This window comes from Cavia porcellus, unplaced genomic scaffold (assembly GCF_034190915.1).
Source record: "Cavia porcellus strain 051 isolate PalLab524CR breed Dunkin Hartley unplaced genomic scaffold, mCavPor4.1 scaffold_18, whole genome shotgun sequence".
Lineage (NCBI taxonomy): Eukaryota > Metazoa > Chordata > Mammalia > Rodentia > Caviidae > Cavia > Cavia porcellus.
This window is the reverse complement of record NW_026947501.1, coordinates 17198940-17221987: the sequence shown is the minus strand read 5'-3', so window position 1 is coordinate 17221987 and position 23048 is coordinate 17198940.

Below are 23048 nucleotides of genomic sequence, written 5' to 3'. Positions count from 1 at the left end.
GCATTACAGAGCATTTAGAATCGACCAACAGAAAATGAACAATGGTCTCTGTATAATCTCCTTGTCTTTAAAAGGTTTTTTCTTATATTATCGTACATAGTAAAATCCAATAAGATACAACCTGTTTAGACCATTGGAGACAGAAGAACAAAAGCTAGATGAGACCTCAAAACAAGATGGTACTAAATCAGCATTACCTATTAAGATGTCATTTTCTCCAAAAAAAGCTGTTCCTATCATCCAATCTTCTCTGTCTCATTTCTGTTGAGCTCTTTTTCTGTCAGTAGCTGTCAGTTTGTCTTCTTCGTTTTGGTCTCTGCTCTATTCGTTGTGGCCTCCCCGCCCCTATTTCTGGGTTCTTTGTATTTTTCTTTTTTTAGAATATCCTGCAATACTTTCTGTAGGGTTGGATTGGTGGTTGCAAATTCCCCCAGTTCCTCTTTATCTTGGAAGCACCTCGTTTTTCCATCAATTTCCAGGGACAGTTGTGCAGGATATCTCAATCTTGGCTGTAGATTATTATCTTTCAAAGCTTGAATTATTTCTCCCCATGCTCTTCGTGATTTGATGGTTTGTGAAGAGAAATCTGCTGTAATTTTGATGGGTCTTCCCTTGTAAGTGATCTGTTTCTTGTCTCTTACAGCTTTTAATATTCTGTTCTTGTATTGAATTTCTGGAATTTTTATTATTATATGCCTGGGTGTTTCTCTGTTAGGGTTGTAGGTAGCTGGGGTCCTGTATGCCTCATACATTTGAGTATCTTTACCTTTTGCTAAATTAGGAAAATTCTCCTGGATTATTTCTGTGAGTAGCTTTTGTAGTTCACTTGTTTGTGTCCCTACTTCTTCTTTTATGTTCTTAATCCTTAAGTTATGGCTCCTCTTATCATCTTCTTGTCTTTGTATTATTGCTGTGTGTTTCTTTGTTATTTTTAAGAAGTTTTTCATTTCATTCTCCCATGTTTCAAGTCTGCCCTCCAATTCAGATAGTCTGTCCTTAGTTTCTTTCAAGCTGTTATGCCAGTCTTGGGTATATTTCTTGATTTCTTGATAGTCCCTTTGCACCTGCTTCACATACTCAATGCTTTCTCTGTTTTCTCCATCAAGCAATTCTCCCCTCTTTTTCTGTTCTTCCACTCCACCATCTGCTTTTTCCTGGGTGGTGCTTAGCATTTCTCTAACTATTCTGCATACTTCTAGCTTCAGGTCATTGATAACTTCATTCCTGAATTGGTCTATGAGGCTCTCTAAATGGCGCTTAATGTATATTGGTACAGTGTCCACTATTGCCTGATTCTCAGGATTGGGGGTCGAGGAGCCTTTTTTGTTGCTTCCCTTCCCCATATTTTCTGTTCCTTATAAAATGTAATCTTACACAGGAGGCCCGGCTTCCCTGCCTGTCAGCTACAGCTTGATCGAATTGCGCTGGCTAGTTGTTCCCGCTCACCGCTGCGCCCCAGGGAGTTGCGGAGGAGGCAGCCTACGCGGGAGTCGGTGGCTCCTCCGGGCCACCGTCAGGCTCTGGGATCTGGGTTAGGCCAGCCTAGGGAGTCCGCGAGCAGCGTCCCTCCGGCCAGGCACCTTTCACCAATCCCGTCCGAGAGGGAAATGCGCGGCTGCAGTTGCCGCCGCGCCCTGCTCTTACAGGACTGCCCGCGCCCAGAAAATCCTCCGCTGGAGTCAGACTGCGGTAGGGAGTCAGTTCCTCGCTCACCTCGCCACCAGTCAGCCTTCCTTCCTGCCCGTCGCGTTTCCGAGACCGTTCCCAGACACCCGTTCCCAGAGCTCGGGGGTCGCGTCTCTCCTTGCCGAGCCGCTGTGGAGGTGGCCGGCCGCCGCGCGGCGGGAAATCCAAACCGCGGTTTCCGATGGCGCGGAGTCGAGTCTCCACACCGAGATTTTTCTGTTCCTATTTTAGCGCCAGGGCTGTATTCCAAGTTGGATTCTCTCAGCCCAGTTCGTTCCTGAGTCAGCAGAGCATATCTCTACTGGTTCGTATCTCCTTAGTCCGCATCATTCCTGGCCTCTGAGCCGAGCCTTTAGAGAGCGTTCAGCAGTTGCTGTTGTCTGTCCGCCATGTTCTCAGGAATCTCTTATTACTTTTCTTTGAAGAGAATAAAACCAAATGTGACAAAACAAAGCAGAGTCAGTCAAATCAAAAGGATGGACAGAGTACATAATGTAAAAACAGAATACAAGGTGATCAACAATGGTTACCATAATGCCTCTTGCTATCTTAAAAAGAATTGCCTATATCATCAGTTATAATAAAATTGAACAAAATAGCAATGAACAAAACCAATAAAACCAAAACATTGGAGACATTACAGGACTTCAAAAGAAGACAATAGTCAAACCAGAGTGGGAATCATAGTGAATCTTATTGTCTTCACAGTTGTTGCCTATACTCTCAAACTTGGTACTATCAAGCAAAACAGAATAGAGGAAAATCAGTCAAAACAAGATGGTGAGAGCAATACAGGGTTTCAAATCAAGGAATAGGATTTCAATAGGAAATCAAAGTGGGTTACTATAATATATCCTGCTATTTTTTATTTATTTTTCCCTTAATTAAAGAGATAAAAATAAAAAATAAAAAAATAAGTTGTTTATTTAGGTCAGTCAACTGGCTGAAGGCTTCACTGCATTAGGGTACACTGCCAGGTGCAGGGACCTGGTTTGGGCTAGCCTACTGGGTCTTAGTCCATGGTGTCACCCAAGTCAAGTTCTCCCCACCAATCCCACTTGAGAGGGGAATATGTGACTGAAGTCACTGCAGCATCCTGTTCCATCTAATCTACCCAGTCCCAGAATGTCCTCTGTTGGAGCCTCCTCATGTATGGAAGGGTCCCCATTCCTCTCACTCACCGCAGGTCGATGCAGGGCTCCCCCTAGGAGATTGAGATAAAAGAGGACATAACAATAAAACAGCACAGGTCAGAACATAACCATTTAAGCAAAATAGTGTTTAACCACAAGATATCCCGACATAAAAGTAGTTACCATAGTGTCTCTTTCCTTGATATCTTTGAGTATAACTTCATATACAGTAGCATCAAACATATCAAGTCAATGTAAAACCATTCAAGAGAAGGACAGTATTACAGGGTATTTAGAACCAACTAACAGAAAATGAACAATGGTTTCTGTATTATCTCCTTGTCTATAAAAGTTTTTGTTTATATTATCACATATAATAAAATCCAATAAGATACAACCTGTTAAGACCGATGGAGACAGAAGAACAAAAGCTTGATGGGTCTTCAAAACAAGATGATATTAAATCAGCACTAGCTATTATGATGTCTTGTTTTCTCCAAAATAGCTGTTCATATTATCCACCCTTCTCTGCCTCATTTCTGTTGAGATCTTTTTCTGTCGTTTGTTGTCAGTTTGTCTTCTTCATTTCACTTTCTGCTCCATTCATTGTGGCCTCTCTACCACTGTTTCTGGAATCTTGGAATTTTTCTCTTTTAGAATGTCCTTTAGTATTCTCTGTAGAGTTGAATTGGTGGTTGTAAATTCCCCTAGTTCCTCTTTCTCCTGGAAGCACCTTGTTTCTCCATTAATTTCTAGGGACAGTTGTACAGGATATATCAATCTTGGCTGGAGGTTATTATCTTTCAAGGCTTAAATTATTTCCCCCCACGCTCTTCGTGATTTGATGGTTTGTGCTGAGAAGTCTGCTGTAATTCTGATGGGTGTTCCCTTGTAAGTGATCTGTTTCTTGTCTCTGACAGCTTTTAATATTCTGTTCTTATATTGGATTTCTGGAATTTTGATTATTATATGCCTGGGTATAGTTCTGTTTGGGTTGTAGGTGGCTGGGGTCCTGTATGCCTCATATATCTGACTATCTTTACCTTTTCCCATATTAGGGAAGTTCCCCTTTATTATTTCTGTGAATAGCCTTTGCAGTTCATTTATTTGTATCCCTGCTTCTTCCTTTACATTCTTAATTCTTAAGTTATAGATCCTCTTATCATCTTCTAGCCTTTGTATTGTTACTACTTGTTTCCTTGTTATTTTTAAAAAGTTTTTCCTTTAATGGTCCCACATTACAAATCTGTCCTCCAGTTCAGATAATCTATCCTTAGTTTCTTTCAAGCTGTTATGCCAGCTTTCAATAGAATTTTTAGTTTCCTGGTAATCTCTTTCATGTATTCTACGTTTTCTCTATTTTCTCCATCAAACAATTCTCCCCTTTTTTTCTGTTCTTCCATTCCACCATCTGTTTTTTCTTGGAAGGTGCTTAGCATTTCTTTAACTATTCTACTTATATCTTGCTTTACTTGGTTAAATACTTCACTTTTGAACTCGTCTATGAGGTCACAGAGATATCACTTTATGTCTATTGGGGCCATGCCTGATATTGCATGTTTTCTGTCCTCATTCTCCTTTGCATTTACCTTTCCTGGATCAATGTTTTCAGGATTGGGGACTGAGGACCCTTTCTTCTTGCTCCCTCTTCCCATACTTTTTGTTCCTTCCATACAAGCATATATAGGAGGCCCAGTTTCTTTGTCGGTTACAGTTTGTTTGAATCATGCAAGCTAGGTGTTCCCACCCACTGCAATATACAAGGGAGACACAGACCTGGGAAGCCTATGCTGGGTCCACTCCTCCAGGTCAGTCAACCAGCTGGAGGCTTCACTGCATTAGGGTGCACTGCCAGGTGCAGGGATCTGGTTTGGGCAAGCCTATTGGGTATTAGTCCGTGGTACCACCCAGGTCAAGTGCTCCCCACCAATCCCGCTTGCAAGGGGAATACGTGACTGAAGTCACTGCAGCATCCTGTTCCAGCTAGTCTATCCAGTACCCAGAAGGTCCTCTGTTGGAGCCTCCTGGTCTATGGAAGGGTCCCCATTCCTCTCACTCACCACAGGTCGATGGAGAGCTCCCCTCCAGCTCTGCTCTCCATTCAGTTCACCAATTCCCGCTCTCAGAGCTTTTGCATCTCTATCCCTGCTGGGCGGATTCAGATGCAGCAGCAGTGGCAGAAAATTCAAGTGCAGTTTCCAGAGGTGCGGGTTCCATCTCTGGAACTGATACTTTAGCTGTTCTAGTCATAGCACCGGGATTGCATTTCCGATTGTTTTCCCTCAGCTTAGTTCATTCCTGTATCGGCAGGGTATATCTCACTCTGCTTAGAACTCCCCACACTGCACCATTCCTGGAATCTAAGCTGGCTATCTCAGAGAGCCTCTGTAGCTGCTGTTATCTACCTGCCATGTTCTCCCAGAAGTCACCACTATAGACCATTTCATCAGGGTGCATGGCTGGCTTATGAGGGAATCTAAAAATGACTTGATGGACCTGTTGAGATACTTGTAAGTTAAAAATTCCCTGTGAAGGCCACTTGACACCAAAGGAAAGCCATTTGAGTTCACAGAATGTTCTTAGTTTCTTAGGGTAGACAGGATCTCCATATCCAGCAGCTCGATCCCTAAAATCCTTAAAATGATTAGGAACAAATTGCAGGGGTTCCTCAGAAGTGTCTGATACATCTGAGGAATATGAGTCCAGAGGGTAAATCCCTAAAATGGTGGGATCCCAGATGAGCCCCCAAATGTGATGGTCAGAAAAAAATGACAGACTCCAAAAATTAAAAAGGAAGCACTTTATTAGCTGAGCTCAGCAGTGACACTGTCCCCGAAAGCAGCCAGGGAAGTGTCCCCTGAGCAAGGGGCTATAGGCTATATAAAGCAGCAAACCACAAGGGGAGAGGTCAGGGTCTTAGGATCAGTTTGTCTCTATAAAAGGTAATTTGGTTTAGTTTTACAGGAACCAGGGAGGCAGGGAGGGGGTTACATGGTGGGTAAGTTGCAAGATTGCAGCTTAAATGATTATTATACAAGTTTTACAGAAAGCCATGTTATAAAAGCACATTAAGTAGTAAGTACAGTACATTCTGAGTTCTCAAGCTTATAACAGAAGCACTGCTCCCACAGGGAACTCACCAGCAGCACAGGAGATAAGATAGGACAAAGAATTTTGCAGGTCCTGAGGATATCTGGGAACGTGTGGAGACATCCAAAAATTTACACTGCATACTTTAAGGACTGGGCCCACAGAGGTGCAAGACTGCTAGACAACTTTTCTGCAGATGTTAAAATCTTTCTTCCTAATGTCCCCTCTTTTCTTACTGCTCCTATAAAAGAGACACACTTCTCTTCGTTGGAGCAGATGGTCTTATTGCCCTCTGCCTGCCTGTACATAGGCACAATAAATTCCACACCATGTTGCCTTACACAGCCTGGTGGTCTCTGCTGGCTGCCCACCTCCCCATGGGTCATAAGCAGCACCACCCAATCTGCTGAGGGTCTAGAGGAAATGAAAAGGCAGAAAGTAAAAGCCAGTTCCTGCACCCAGCCTTTCCTGAGGGCTCATTTTTTTCTGCTGCTGTCACCCTTGGACAGGAAACCCCAGTATCTTCAGCTGTTTCACAAGGACTTGCAGCAGAGGCTTGCTAGAGTTACTGGGGTGAATTTTGAGATTTTGTACTTCTTGGATTGAAAAGCTACCCGTTTCCTTGCTCTCCAGCCTGCCAACAGCCGCTGTGGGAATATTCTGTTCACATGGGCCCATCTAATAAGTCCATATATATTCCATTGGCTGCATTTCTCTGGGGAACTCTGACTAGTGCATCCCATTATGCCAGAGAAGAGGAACTGGGAAGAGTGTGAGAGTATTCTGGCACAGTAGAGAAGCAAAAAGTACAAAATAAACAGGTTTACTGAGGACATGGAAAAGAACACACAACTTGTGGTTGGGCTGTCTCCTTCGACCAGATACAGAGAGACAGAGAGTTATATGATCTCTGATTGGAAGTGGTGCATGGGGCAGACATTGATGATATGTGAGGAGCTGATTGGAATTTTCCTTGCAAACACACAGAAAGGGGAGTTGCACTTAGGACTGAAGAAGCAGGAAATAGTAAGCGTTCCGCTTTGGCCTTCTGCAGCATTAGACTACTTCATAATTGTACAGTAATTTATAATAGAGAAGAGCCTTTCAAAGAGGACTTGGTAGGCAGAACGATCAACATTTGAATTTGCTTAGTATTGGGGGATTTCACTTGCAACGTGACTTTTATGACTAAAACCTGGAAAGTTCTGGGCAAACCTAGATAAATTGGTCACCAGTTTACCCCACATCCCATCCATTTCATGTCCATATATCTCTCTCTTCACATTTTAACATCATTAAAACCCAGATACATCTTAAAAATCACACACAGCTGTCAGCAGGAAGCAGGAACCAAGGCTGGGTTCTTTCAGACAGGGAACACGGTTGTCAGTCACTTCCGGGGCCCTGATAACTTGCAATCTCCCAACTCAGTTTTCTGCTCGACTTTTCAGAATGCACTGACAGTGTGGATTTGGACCTCAGGTCTGCATGAGGACAGGCTTGTGGATCAAGTTCTTGGAGAGAATTGTTACTTCTCCCACCACAGGGTGCTACATGGCTCATTTCCAGCCAGCGACTTCCGTGGGAAGAGAGAGTTCCCTGTAGTAACCAAGCTTTTGTGTGCAGTCTCCATCTTAGGCATTTTTCTCCTCCCATAGTGATACCTAAAATAATGACATGGGCAGCTTGCAGTTGAAGTGTCTCAGATTGGATGAAAAACAAGTAATTAGCCCACAACAGTCTGCCGGGGAGCAGAGGGACACAGTTGGTGCTGGAGAAAGTCCTGTCCCTTGGTGCTCCGGAAGGGAAGAAAATATTGTCCAAGACACCGGGCTAAATCCTGAAAATATAGAGTCAGTTCTTCCTGTTTAGGTCTTTGGCTCTGGTGGCCTCTCTGTGAGGCTGGCAGCCCACTTAAAAAGTGCTTCACTAATCTCACCAAACATGCTAGTGTCTAGAAACATCGTTGGCCTTCCCTCGTGTGTGTAGCCCGTTCATCTGAAGTGGTTTTGCTGTACTGAGGACTAAAGCCAGGGCCTTCAAACTGAGCTGCACACCCAGACCTTTTCTTTTTCTTTTTGGTACCAGGGGCTAAACTCAGGACCTCACACATGTCAGGCAGGCGCTTAAGCCACTGAGCTAAATCTCTGTCCTCCTTTCTCATTTTTATTTTGAGACAAGGTCTCACTCAGTTGTCCGGGCTGTATTTGAATTTGCAGTCCTCCTGCCTTAGCCTCCCAGAGTGCTGGGGTTGTAGCATGTGCCACCATACCTGATTTCAAATGTTTTCAACGTTTCCCCAGCGGTGGGGATTAGCTCAGTGGCACTAGTGCCTGCCTGGCAAATGTGAGGTTGTGAGTTTGATCCCCAGTCCACCATTCTCCAAAAAAATAGGTCCATGAAATGTTTTAAAACCCTCTTGGGGGCTGGGGATTTAGCTCAATGGCGTAGGCACCTGCCTTGCAAACACACGGTCGTGAGTTCGATACCCGGTACCAAAAAAAACGAATTAAAAAAAAACCCTCTTGACCTCTGCCTCCTGCTAAAAACCTAAAGAAGCAGAGTTGCTAAAAAAGTAGAGGCAGTGCTTGAACTGAAAAACCAGAGTCCATGTTTTTCTGCTCCACCTCATCCAGTGTCTTCCTGCCTCACCTGAGGTCATGCAGGTTGCTCTGCCTTTCCTGAGTATGATAGCCCATCCCTTTCCATTCAGTGGGTACTCCAAGGCCCCTGTCTGCCCCAATCCCCGCTCCTGCTCAGGCTAACTCGTCTCCTCAAAGCTTCCAGGCTCTGCACCTCCAAATTTTTCTTTCCTAGTACCAATGCCCAGCTTCCTAGGTGTTAAGGTTTGAATATTTTTGTCCAGTCCCAAATTTATGTCAAATTCCTACTCCCGAGCCAAGTGTGGTGGTGCAAACCTGTAATCCCTGCATTTGGTAGGCTGAGACAAGAGGATTGTGAGTTCAGGGACTGCCTAGATTACAATAGTAAGACTCTGTGTCAAAAAACACAACAAAGTCCTGGTCCCCCAGATGACAGTGCCAGGAGGTGGGGGCCTCTGAGGGGTCTCGTTCATGAGGGTGAAGCCACGGCAAGCGGGACTAGCGTCCTAATGGAAGAAGTTTAGGGGAATGGCCTTGCCCCTTCCACCCTGTGAGGACACAGCCAGAAACCCCAGCCCTGAACCAGGAAGTGGATCCATGCCAGACAGTGAATCTGTCCAAACCTTGATCTGGGGATTTCCAGCATCCGGAACTGGGAGAAATACATTTCTACCGTCTATAACTTTGTCATAGCAGCCTCAAAGAACTAAGACCCTGGCCTAAGCCTCTTCTACCCTCATCACAGGCCAAGGACTGCACCTTCCTGCTGCAATCAGGGGCAAAGTTCACAACAAGGCCAGCCACCAACAAGGCTGAGGCAGATGTGCCTCGTACCCTGCAAAGGCCACCCAGCTCTTCCAGTCCACCCGGCTGAGGACAAGGGGAGGGAGAATGGGTGGCCAACTCCAGACTGAGAAAGGGGACATTTTCTGAGATCTTGAGAGCCCTGAGCATGCACACACACACACACACACACACACACACACACACACATAAGCTTACTTCGTCTACTTTATCCTAAACCCTAGAGTTGAGGGTGTGTATAAAGTGGAACTAAGAATCTGGTGCTAGTAAAAGCACACTGAATTTGGGTTCAGAGATCTATGTCCAAACTTCCTTTTAGGCTAAGTGGCTTTGGGCAAGATCCTCCAATATTTTAGACCTTGCTTGCCCTGTATAGGGGAGTGCAAATGGCTCCCCTCTACCCATGTGGGTTCTTTGGCTGGGTTATGAATGTAATCAGTGTAAGATCAACAAGAGAAAAACCATACTTAATTATTCTACGCACTGGAGCCACAAAATGTGGAACTAGATCATTGAAGCTTATATATTGTCCTGAATTACAGTAAAGAGTTGGGATGGCACATGCCTGTGATTCCAGCACTCTGGGAAGCTGAGGCAGGAGGATTGTAAGTTTGAGCAATGTGGGCAAATTAGTGACTTAATGAGACCCTGTCTTAAAACAAACTCAGTGGCACAGTGCTTGACTGGCAAGCACAAAGCCCTGAGTTTGATTCCCGGGACAAAAAAATGAACAATCAGAAGAAAAAACAAATGCCTGGAGACTTAGCCCAGTGTGGAGGTCTTAGCTTCAATCCCAGTATTACACACACACACACACACACACACACACACACACACACACTGAAGAACAGGAACTTGAATTTCTGAGGTGGGTTGGTGACCTGATAGGGTGGGAGGTGGTGGTGATTAAAGGCTAGATATGCACTTCAGTCCGACAGGTGATAAAGGTGTCCAGGCAGCCCGCAGAGTGGGTAATGTCAGGTGTCAACTTCCAGTCTGCTCTCCTGGGAGGTAATCTTTCCTCATGGGTAAGATTCCCAGGAGGGGATTCATGACAACAGAGTTCCTCTAGAAGCTCCTTCTTAGACAGATGAGGGGAGCTCAGAGAAAGCCCCTGCCCGCGTCCACTGTCCCCCAACTGTCCCCAGCTCCAAACAATCAAAGCTACACATTTGTGAGCCGCATTTCCTGAGTTCTTTCACCAGCTGTAAGAAGGGTGTTATTTCCATTTTAGGGCTGGGTAGGGATTAAGTAGGATAATGTATGCTTTAAAACATGCTCACAGGCATTAAAGCATTACAAAGTCTTACCCTAGCCCTGGAATGGAAGAGAGGGAAGTATTCCAGTTGGTAAAGTGTTTTTCAGAGTTTAGGTTATTAGCCATGAGGTCATGAAAAAAATATATAGTGGACATAAGGAAAGGGGGAAATATCTTTCTCTTCTGTCCTTCTATGTTCTCAGCTGGGGGTCCATTACTAAAAATAGATTAACAAGAAAAAAACAGAAATTTGGGGGTCTTTTAAAATTAAAATAATATTATTATTTTAGAGACAATGTCTTGTTCTGTTGCCTTGAACTCCTGGGTTCAAGAGATCCTTCTGTCTCAACCTCCTAAGCACTTGGAACTACAGACATGTATCCCATGCCCAGAAATTGATTCACATGGTTATTTCACATCAGCTTAGCCATTGAGGTGGCTGGAACTCCAGTTTCAATAGCATCTTCAACAACGGAGCAAAGAATGAGAGTGTGGGAGGGGCAGGTTCCAGGCAGGAGGCCAGGGAAAGCGCAATCAGCAAGGTTAAGGAAGTTTGCTGTTCAGCTTTAGGGCAGGAGCTTCTCTGCTGATGGGAATCCTGTGACTTAGAGTCATGCTTCTCTTCCTGGCACGAGGAGGGAAATGCTTTTAACACAGAGATTTACTTCATACATACAAATTTCCTGTGCCTAAGGCTAATTTCTTTGGCTCTGGGAACTACTCCTGTGTCTGCTGTTTCTCAAATTAACTCAAAGTAATTTTATTCAAAAGAGTGCATTTGGGGTAGTTGATCTAGTGTTCGATAGACCCCTTTAGGGTGGCATATCTTGGTTTTCTATGTGGGTCATGAGCAACACTTTTTTTTTTTTTTTTTTTTTTGTCTTTTTTGAGACAGAGTCTCGCTATGCAGTTCAGGCTGGCCTTGAGCTCACTTTGTAGCCCAGGCTGGTCTCGAATTCACAACGATCCTACCACCTCAGCCTCCTAAGTGCTGGGATTACAGGTGTGAGCCACCACGCCTGTCCTAACATTTTTAAAATTTAAATAGAATGGTAAACATCAGGCTGTATCCCAAGTAATAAGACATCATTATTTTCATATAAGCCTTCTGCGTGTGTCCTGATATAAAACTCAGGGTTTTAGAGGAGAGAGTTTGGGCTGGGCCTACAGAGGGGATTCTGGGTAAAGTCCTCTTTAGACACTGGTGTAACTATAGGATCAGGAAGCTCTCTTCTTCCGACCGACCATAAAGTCCTTCTTGCAGAGACCATCAGGGCTCTTGTGGAGTTCATGAAATGGCCTAGGCAGGTTGTCTCCATTTAGTCCTGCCCAAGAATGCTAGAAGCTAACCTCAGGGGAAGTGGGCAGAGTGGAACGCCAGGGAGGAGTTGGACGCACTGTGGAATAAGAGGAGACCAGAGTTCACGAGTGTCTTCATCTGCCCTACTAGAACAATCCTAAGGCTGGGTAAATTGTAACGAACAGAAATTTACTTAGCTCATCATTCTAGAGGCTGAGAAGTCCAAGACTGAGGGACCACATGTAGTAGGACTTTTCTTGCCCAGATAGGACTTGATAGAAGACATTACACAGCAGTGAATATAAGAGGTACGGGGGTGAGTTAGGAGGGAGAGAAGTGAGGAGAGACGGGGAGAGGAAAGGGGAAGAGAGAGATCCAAAGACTGAATCTGCACCCCAAGCTCATCATGAAGGTGGAGCTTCTATTAGGCCCCACTTCCTGATACTGTGCAGTTGAGGAGTCTAACATTCTTTTGGGGAACCCATTCAAACCATAGAAACCAAGATGACCTTGCATGCAGACTCCTTGGTAATATTTGAGGGAGGACTGGAATTCCTTTATCTTCAAAATAAATTATTTCCTTTGACTATTTAAGTAAAGGGTAATTCTAAATGTGGAAAATGTGAGTCACCAACCATGCCACAGGCGAACAAGATTCAAACACAGTTGAGAATTCAGAAGATACTGACCTGTGACTTCAAACATGACTTACCTGGACTATGATGCTGACCCCCAATATTGTCACAGTTATTACCACCATTTCCTACCACAGAGTGTATGTTTACGCCCCTGACAGGTAGAATACTAGTCCCTAAATATGTCTCAGTCTGACTCTTCAGACCTGTGAATACATCACAGTACATGGCAAGAGAGAATTAAGGTTGCTAATCAACTAACCTTAAAATAGGGAGGACATTCTGGATTATCCAGGTTGGTCCAAAGTGATCACATGGATCCTTAAATGGAAGAGGAAGAGTAATTGCTAGATTGATTTGTTTTCATTTCTGAGACAAAGTCTTACTATGTAGTTTCAGCTGTCTGGGACTCACTATGTAGCCCACAGCCTCCAACTCATGACAATCCTCCTACTTCAGCCTCCTGAGTGCTGAGATTACAGGCATACACCACCACACCTGCCCCTGAACTATGTGATCTGAGAAAGACCTGACCAGCCTTGGCTGTCCTTCAAGAAAGACAGCCGAGGACCACGGTGGCATCTGGAAGATGCAAAACATAAGAAAGTGGGTTCTATTCCAGAGCCCCAGGACACAGCCCTGCTGTTATGGCTTGTGTCCAATATCTCCCCAAAGCCTCCTGTGCTCATAGGTGGGGCTTTGCACAGGTGGCTGAATCCAGGGTATATGATGATAACATTAAGGATGCAATGCTGGGATTAATGGTACGAGGATAGAGTTAAGGGTGCCCCACCTTTCATACTAAGGGTGCCTGCTGCCAGGGTAGCCTGAATAGAACACAAGGGGCAGAAAGAGGACGGGTGCTTGCTGCTTCTTGGCTGCTTTGCTGCCTTCTACCCACCAGAGCTGCTTCCCCTCTGTGATGCCCCTTTCCACGCCACTCTGCCTTGGAGCCAGCTGACTATGAACTAAAACCTCTCAAACTGTGAACTACAATAAACCTCTCCTTTGACTTTGGTACTAAGTATTTTGTCTCACCAATGAGAAAAATTACTAAGATACCCACAACACCTTCACTTCAGTCAATGCGATTCTGACCTTCAGAACTGTTTGACAATAAATTTATGTTGTTCAAAGACACCAAATCTGTGGTCATTTGTTAGAGTAACTAGGAAAACTAATATAGTGGCATGTACAAGGAGGTGACATGGGACAGAGAAGGAGGCCTAACCCAGCGTTGCCACCAGAATGTCATGTCCTGTTTTCTGTGCAGGTTAATGAGCTCTTCCAATCATAGGTTCCTCAAGAGGAAACTAAGAACTTCTTGTCCTAGCCAGAGGAAGAAGCAGTGAGTCTGTTTGGGGTCTGATGGTGTAGTAATGGCAATCACCGCAGGAAGCTGCCACTGGAGAAAACTGGAAAAGCTGAAGGGGAAGCTTTGTGGTTCCATAAGTATCAGCACTTTAGGCAGGGTCGGCCTCTTGGGAGGCCATCAGCTGCAATCTTGGGCCTGTGATAACTTAGCAAGCCTCTTGGCCCACCCAGAAGAGCAAGCAGGGACAGGAACTGGCCTTCTGGGAAGCCCAGGAAGCGCCTGAGTCCGACCAGGTGCGTACTTGGATGGGCTGGGCATAGCTTCCCCCAGATTTCCTTTTCAGCATGGGAACTGCCTGAGGGCAGAAGAACCTGGCTGACATCCGGACTTAGTACACTTGTTCCAGAGGCCACAGCCACTCGTGCTCAACAGGAATTAATTCAGATGCAGATTTATAAGAAACATCCTCAGATGATAATGGGCTCTGGGGAACCTCCACTCACGGTCACTGATCTTCCCGACACCCTGCTCTGGCATTCCCGCAGGAGGCACCGTACTGCAGCAAGGGCAGGCTGCTGCTCAGAGGCAGAGCCAGGATGCAGCCCTGGAGCTGCCTGGTAATGAGGCATCTTGCATCTTGAGTCTATAACCAGAAGGAAACGTGCAGATCAATGAAGCCTGTTCTTCCTTTCCAAAATAAAGATCAGTGACTTGTCCAAGTTTACTCGGCTACTTAGCGCCATAGAGGATTGGACTCTGCTTCTTTCTCCCAGCCCATTATTCTTCCTGTTGACTTTATGAATGATACACTTGCCTGAAATCTTTTTTTTTTTTTTTTTTTTTTGGTACCAGGGATCAAACTCATGACCTTGTGCTTGACAGGCAGGCGCTTATGCCACTGAGCTAAATCCTCAGCCCTACAATAAACATCTTACACACATTTATTTTGTCTACAACTTTGGGGTGAGTTTGTGAGTCACCCCAGTATCTATGGGCCCCAAGTTAACAGACCCTACATTATATGCTCGGCTTCTCTGGTACAGGGCAATGGGGTGGCAGGCCAGAGCCCCTGTGTATCAGCCAATTGTGTAAAAGCTGAGAATCTGTTTCCCCTATGTAATGGTTGATTATGGCATCAATTTGAGTAAGAGAAGCTCAACTACATCAGCTCAGCAATCTACCCGAGGGTGACTAGTCACCTGGATGGTGTACAGGGGAAGTGAAGAAGGTCGGATCTGTTTCCGTTTCTTTGGAAGCGCTCCCATCTTCGGCTTCACATTGGACGTCCCTCCTGGCTTCCAGTGCAGACCCATGAGCCTGATACAGACTCACACAGGAGACTGCAGTTAGCTCCAGACCTTCAACTGGATCCTTGGGTCTCCAGTGTCCTCTGCACGCTTCCTCATCCAATTCTGTCGGTGACCACTGTAAGCCAACTTTGAACAGCCTCATATATTCACATATAAGAATTATATCTATTTTCTAGTAAACAGTGACTGATACACTCTATAAGGAGCATTTCCCATTTTTTGCCTACGTGTAACTTTTGAGTTTTTTTGGTACTGGGAACTGAACTCAAGACCTTGTGCTTGCCAGCAGGCATTGTGCCACTGAGTTATACCCCTGGCCAGCCCACCTGTAACTTTTTATAATAGCTTTACTGAGACATAATTTATATACTATATAATTCACTCATTTAAAGTGCACAGTTCGATGAATTTTAGTATATTCACAAAGTTGGGCAACTATTACAATTTTTATCCATTAACTGAGGAATGGATAAAAAAGATGTATTTTTATACAATGGAGTACTACTCTGAAATAAAGAAGGATAAACTGGAGACTTTTATAGATAAATGGATGCAACTTGAGACCATGCTCATTAGTGAAATAAATAAGACACATGTAAACATCGTATTGTTTCATTAGTGTGAGAAGCTGAAAGAAAAAACATGTATGTATGTATATATATGCATATAAAAACAAGATAGCTATACTAATGATTTCTCTGAGTTCACTGAAGAGAAAGATTTGTGCTGGTTTTGTTTGGACAATTGAATGCAAATGTCTTATGCTCTGGGTGAATGATTTGGGGATGACGTGAAATGTATGTACTATGTTGCCCCTTGATTGCATGTTATGAAATTTTGCTTTAGTTTTTTTCCTTCCTTCTTTGTTTCTTTTCTTTTTCTCCTTGAAATAAAATGGATTTGAAAGCAAGCAAACAAACAAATATACCCTGTCCCAATCCAAGGCAACCACCAATTTAGATTTTGACCAGGAGAGGATACACTTCCCCGGAGGCCCCCAGAGACACTGGTTTTTCCCTTCACGTTCTCTGGGCCCCACCAGCCACTCAGCCCCACTACAGCCTGGGCTCTGGAAAGAGAACAGAGTGGGGATGGAATTCGGGGGAAGATCAGCGGGCTCTTTTCTCATTTGTTTACATTTCTGGAACAGATATACGAGCACGCTTTTGCGGCATGGGCTCACCCTGCCTTACAGTCATCATCCCATTAACCTTAGGACTACCGGCCCCTCCTGCACTTCTGCACTTCACTCCCACACAGACAATAACTCTCCGTTACAATAACTCCCTTCCATATTTGTTCTCTCCCTTCCTGCTCCAGAAGGAAAGCAAAAAGACAGCCAGGACACCTTCCTCACACAGAAGTCCATCTGCCCGTTTCTCTCTCTGACTCAGGATGATCCCTCACATCCTAGGAACCAGCTCTGCAGAACCTCCTCAGCCATTGCCTGGCACCACAGGAAATATCCTGTAGTTGTGGAGGTTCACAAGAACTCCAGAGGCCTGCATTCTGATGGAGGATCAGAAGACACAGCTCAGGCACCACCTTGGCAACTCCAGGCATGACTCATTGATCACTGTTTGTTTTTCATACTGCCTCAGAGATTGTCTTTGTCCATCGGTGCTTCTATATCTGAGACCTAGTAGTTTATAAACAGATATTTGTTTCTCACAGTTTTGGAAGCTGGGAAGACCAAAATCAAGATGCAGGCAGGTTTAGCGTCTGGTAAGGGCCCTACATTCTGCTCCCAAGATGGCTTCCTGCATGGGGATGATCCCTGCCACAGCAGAAGACAAGAAAAATGTGAACTCAGCTCCTAAAGCTTTATACACACACGTGTGGGCATGTGTGTGTGTTGGGGGGGAGGGGATACTAGGATTGAAGCCAAGGCCTTCATACTGAGCTACATCCCTGGCCATTGTATTTTTTATTTTTTGACAGGGTCTTGCTAAATTGTCCAGCTGAGACTTGAATTTAAGATTCTCTAGACTCAGCCACCCAGGGTGTGGGATTATAGACATGGGCACAACACCAGGCTACCTCCAGCCTTTTTATAAGGACCCTAATCGCGTTCTTAGGCCCTGCTTCCTACTTAATACTTCTTTTTCTTTTTTTTTTTTTTTTTTTCCTTGTATCAAGGATCAAACTAATGACTTCATGCTTCCAGGCAGGCGCTAACGCCACTGAGATTAAATCCCTGGCAATGCTATTACTTTCATGGTTAATTTTCAACACGTGAATTCTGGGGGACATCAGAAATGTATCTCACAGATTGTCCGGACACTGTATGAAGACCAAAATGCTCATTTCAGAAAGTTCACAGATTCTTATTTGTATGTCATTCTATGGTAAGGACCCTAAACCAACTCAGAAATTATGGAGTAGTTCCAAAACTTGAATAGTATTTAGGAAGTGGTTAATTAAAATATGCATCTATTTTAAAAGACATCCAAAAACAATAAACAAAAAATTTTTAAGGTATCCACAAAGTAGCACATATTTAATGTTTGTGGATTTTGTGATTGTTTGTTCATGAGTTTTTTAAAAACCAGAATATGAAAGTTTTCTTTAAAAATGGGTATATGCAGCTCCATATAGGCTTACAAGTGGTTGGCCACTTTAATCACAGAAGTATACCACTTGGCTCTAATCACAGATCAATTTGAAGTCAAGGTTTGGTCTTTATGAAGACCGATATGTTTCCCCAGTTGAAGTGGAATTCTTCTAGGATCCAAACTGAATATCTGGATTGTTTTTCTCAGATATTTCTTCTTTGCAGGTCCTGAACCCCAAATGTTGTCCCTCGAATTCTTTAAGATTGCCAGAAGTCTTTCTTTTACCATATATGTATGTTAAAACATAAAACATAATTTAACCATTTAAATGTATAATCAGTGGAATTTTAAATATACTCACATTGTTGTGGTACCATTACTGCCAGTCATCTCCAGAATTTTTTCATCATTCCAAATTGAAACTATGCTCATTAAACAATAGTACTTACTGCCCCATTCCCACAGCCCTCTTAGGTTCCAGTCTTGACATAGTCACTTACTGACAGTGCGATTTTTTTTTTTTAATCGGTACCGGGGATCGAACTCACGACTGTCTGCTTGCAAGTCAGGTGCTTATGCCGGCTGAGCTAAATCCCCAGCCCCTGACAGTAGGATCTTGAGCACATGATGCAATTTATCAGACTCTCAATTCCCCACCCATGGTAATTAGTCTGCAAAGATGTTCTGCACCCACCAAAGTCCTCATGTCTCAGTACTCACATTCTCTCTTCGTTTGTTGACTGAGACATAGCAGAAGCTAAGCCAGTTCATAGGAAACCTTGCTGTCTTGGAACAATAGTTCTGGGGAATCCAAGAGTCATGGAAGGGGTCCGACTGCCCTGAAGCCCTGAGGACCCCCAACGCAGAGCTCCTGTGTGAGGACTGAGCTGCTCTGGTAGCAGTTAGCTGTTTCAGGCATCTCAGCTGAGGCACCAAATGTGGGTGAAGAGGTGATCTTACACAGATACTAGTGATGTTTTTTGGCTATGCATGTGCATGTGCACGTGTGTGTGTGTGTGTGTGTGTTTAAGCTACCAAAGTTTTGGAAATGATTGTTACAAAGCAATCGATAACCAGAACATCATGTGAGACACTGGAATAACAATACCATATTTCACGGTTGTGTAAGGATAGACACAGGTGTGGGTAATTTGCCTACACAATGCTTTTGTAATAAAAGTGTCTGCGAGATGCGCCCAACATTTTATAGTGGAAAAATACTGGCATCCACAGAGGTCATTCCTGTAATGCATACGAATGTGGCAGGACTACAAACAGGCAAAGCTAGGTAACAACTGAGGCTCTCAAAGGTTCTGGCAGAACAGAGGCCTGTCAGACAAGACACCAGGAGTACTCTGAGGTCAGGTCCATGTTCTTGCATATCAATAGTAGCAAGCAGAAATGAACACAAGAAAGAAGATCATGAAGGCAGTATTCACTACATGCCTTATAAAATATGTTCACTTGTGCTTAAATTCGATTCTCTGGATTAGTGGAAAAGGCCATTATATTCTAATCGAATCTCAGGCCAAACAGTAAGTGTACAAACAGGAATGAGAAATAACCCTAGGGTGAGTTCTAAAATGGTGCGAGTTCAACAAGGGGCTGTCAGCCGCCAAAGAGCCACTCAGATGTGGTTTGTGTCTTCAGAAGTTGAAGAGATTGCTCACTCAGGAGTGTCCAGGTTAAAATTCAGGCTTCTCTTGTCAGGGCTGGAAGCCACATTTAATTATGCTCTGAGCTTAAGATTTTCAATGGGTAGCAGCTGCTTCTCTCAGGAGTTCAGCAGAGAAGGAAAGTCTTCGTCCTGGTCCCCATCAACCTAACAAGAGATAGGAAAGGACAGGAGAGCAGAGAGAGGACAAAAGAGTCTGAATCCCAATCCGGGAGCAGACAAGGTGGGCCCAGGGCAGATCAGAACTTTGAAACCTTCCGGTTTCTCTTCCTACCTGTTGCGTTTTGGATATGCTCCCTGGCCACCAGGTAAGTGGTTTTTTTGCTCATCCACATGCTCTCGCTATGATGTACTGCCTCAATACAGACCCAAAATAATGGGGCCAATTGTTCAGGTACTAGAAGCTCCAAAACTGTGCACCAAAATAAACCTTTTCTTTTTATAAGTCAGTTACCTCAGATATGTCATTATAGTGATGGAACACTAATCCCACCATTTCTCTCAACCGCTATAGCACCCTTTTCTTAAATTTGGTTCCCCCAAATACATTCCCTATTAAAGCGCTACTCAAGATAGAATTTAACCACCAAATTTCTGCCTGGGGGAAGTGATCACCATGGATTAAAATAAAATTTGTCTGAGATTTAGGAGATCTTTGAACAGAGAATAAAGCTTCAGACCAAAGATATCACCTCTCCTCTTGGTTTAAAGTGCAGTGAACAGGAGGCAGCAGAAGAAAGGGTAGTTGGTGTCCCTGAAAATGGTAGATGCCTTTTCTGTCCAGGAAGAATGGGTCTTAAAAGTTCTCACTTTCTCTGGTCCGAGAGTGAGTGCGTGGTTACATCACTGTAATCAAGCCTGTTAGTGACAGATTCCACTCTTCTGTGGTTTCACTTTTATTTTGGGGGCAGTACTGGGCATTGAACTGAGGATTCACACATGCTAAGCAAACACTGTACCACTGATCCACTTCCCTAGCTCGTTATTGTTATTGTTATTTCAAATAAGACAGGGTCTCACTATGTAGTTCAGGCTGGTTTTGAACTCACTGTTGTAGCCCAAACCAGCCTCCAATTTGCAAGGATCTCCTGCTTCAGCATCCTGGATACTGGGATTGCATGTGTGCACTGCTATGACTGGCTTTGTTTTTTATTTTGAGACAGAGCCTCACGAGTTGCCTGGCCTGACCTTGATCTTGTAAACCTTCTGCCTCAGCCTTCCAAGGATCTATATTTCACTTTTTAAAAATATATTTCCCTGCTATATCTGATTATAAAGGAGTGTTTTAAAATCTCCCACCATATGTGAATAGCTATTTTGAAGAAAACAAGACATTATAATAGCCAGTGCTGATTTAATATCATCTTACTCTGAAGTCCTACCATACTTTTGTTCTTCTGTTTCCATTGGTTCTATCATGTTGTATCTTATTGGATTTTATTATGTGTGATAGTATAAACAAATTCATTATGGACAATGAGAAAATATAGTAACCACTGTTCATTTTCTGTTATTTGGTTCTGAATGCCCTGTAATACTTTCATTCTCTTTAATGGTTTTATACTGTTTTGTTATGTTTGATACTACAGTGTATGAAGGTATGCTCAATTATTTCAAGGCAAGAGACATGGCAGCTACTGTTATATCGGGTTGTCTTGTGGTGAAATACTGTGTTGCTTAAATTGTTTTATTCTGATCTGCTTTGTTATGTCCTCTTTTATCTCAATCTCTTTAAAATAAAAATTTTTTTTTAAAGTTTGCCATAATAATAAATAAAAACTTTACAGAATAGCGTGTGGCTGTGCTGTCACTATTCACTAAGATGTAAGCATACACATGTCTCTTAGGGCTATTTATTGATTTTAGTTTCTTTTTTGTCTGTTTTGTTTTAGACTGATTCTGATCATTACTATTTCCTCTCTTCTTCATCTTGTCCCTTTTGAATTTTGCTTTAGTTCGTTCCTTGCTCAGAGGGAGGCACTTGTGTACATGGGTGCCACACTTCCTGAACCATAGCATATTCATGGTTACATGCTTGCACCCTGACTGATGAGACCTGTCAGGCTACGTGTAAAGTTCTTCAGACAAGGCCCTTTTTTTTCGGCTCTCACCAGGTTTTACAGCCTCCTAGCTTCATGTTACAACAGATGAAAAGTCTGATGATGGCCTGATACTCCTTTATCGATTACATTGCTTGTTTATCTGGAAACCTAGAGAAATTTCTCTGCAACAAGTGAACAGGAAACACACAAACTGGGAAAAATTTTATCCAACTGTCCCTCGAAGGACTTCTATTTAGAACATATAAAGAACTGAAAAGCATCAGGTTCTCCAAATGCAAAGATCCAATCCAAAAATGGACATCTGATGTGAATACACACCTCTTAGATAAAGAAATACAAATGGTAAATAAATATATGAAAAAATGCTCAATATCACTGGCCATTGAGAAATGCAAATTAAAACGATACTGAGATTCTATATCACACACAAAAGAATCAAGAAATGAACCAAAACAAACTGTTCTTTTTGATGAACAGAGATTAGTAGTATAGTTATCATCTACCATACATATACATAACCTGACCAACTACTTCTAAGATAACAATATGCAATATACTAATTAGTGTTAATTCCCTGTTTTTTTAAAATTCTATATCTTTTTTTGTATCATTTTTTCTGTTTTTCTTTTTAAAGTATAAAAAAAGAGAAATGAACCAATAACAAATGCTGGTGGGGCTATGGGGAAAAGGAACTCTTTCTACTGTTGGTAGAAATATAGACGGAAAAAACCAGTGTGGAAATCAATGTGAAGATTCCTCAAAGCACTAGGATTGGAGGTCTCATTCAATCCAGCTATTCCCCTTCAAGGTAGTTTCCAAGAAGAATTGAAAACATCATGTCACAGCAATTTATGTGCACCCATGTTTATAACAGCACAATTTGTAATAGCCAGATCTTGGAAAACCTAAATGTCCACTGACCGAGGAATGGATTTTTAAAAGATGTGATATTTTTACACAATGGAGTACTACTCAGCTATAAAGCAAAGTAGACTCAAGGCTTTCATAGGTATATGGCTGCAGCTTGAGACCACACTCGTAAGTGAAATAAATCAGACTTGCATGTATAAACATTACATTGTCTCTCCGATGTAAAAAACTGAGAAAACTAAGATCCAAAATGTACAAGATGGGGCTGGGGATTTAGCTCAGTGGCTTAAGCACCTGCCTGGCAAGCGCGAGGTCATGAGTTCGATCCCTGGCACCAAAAAAAAAAAGTACAAGAGATATTGTGAAAGTGAAAGGGGAAGGAACTGCTCGAAAGGAAAGAACAACTGGGATGGGGGAAAGGAGAAAGAAGGGAAAAGAGTGAAAAGATTTTATATATTTATATGTATGTATCATAGATAATTATACTACTAATCTGTTAGCTCATCCAAAAGAAGGATGTTTGCTTTCATTTTTGATCATTTTTTTCATGCCTATGTCTTGTAATCTGAGCAACTACTTTAAAGATAACAACACGCAATTAAAAATAAATGAAGAGGTGTTGAGTACGCCTGCCCATTCCCACGGTGAATGTGATCATTATGTACTAATGGAAGCTTAAAAAAATTCTCTGTATCTTGGAAGTTAAAGAATTTCAAGACGTATGTTTTTTTTTCTCTCAGTCTGGTCTGGA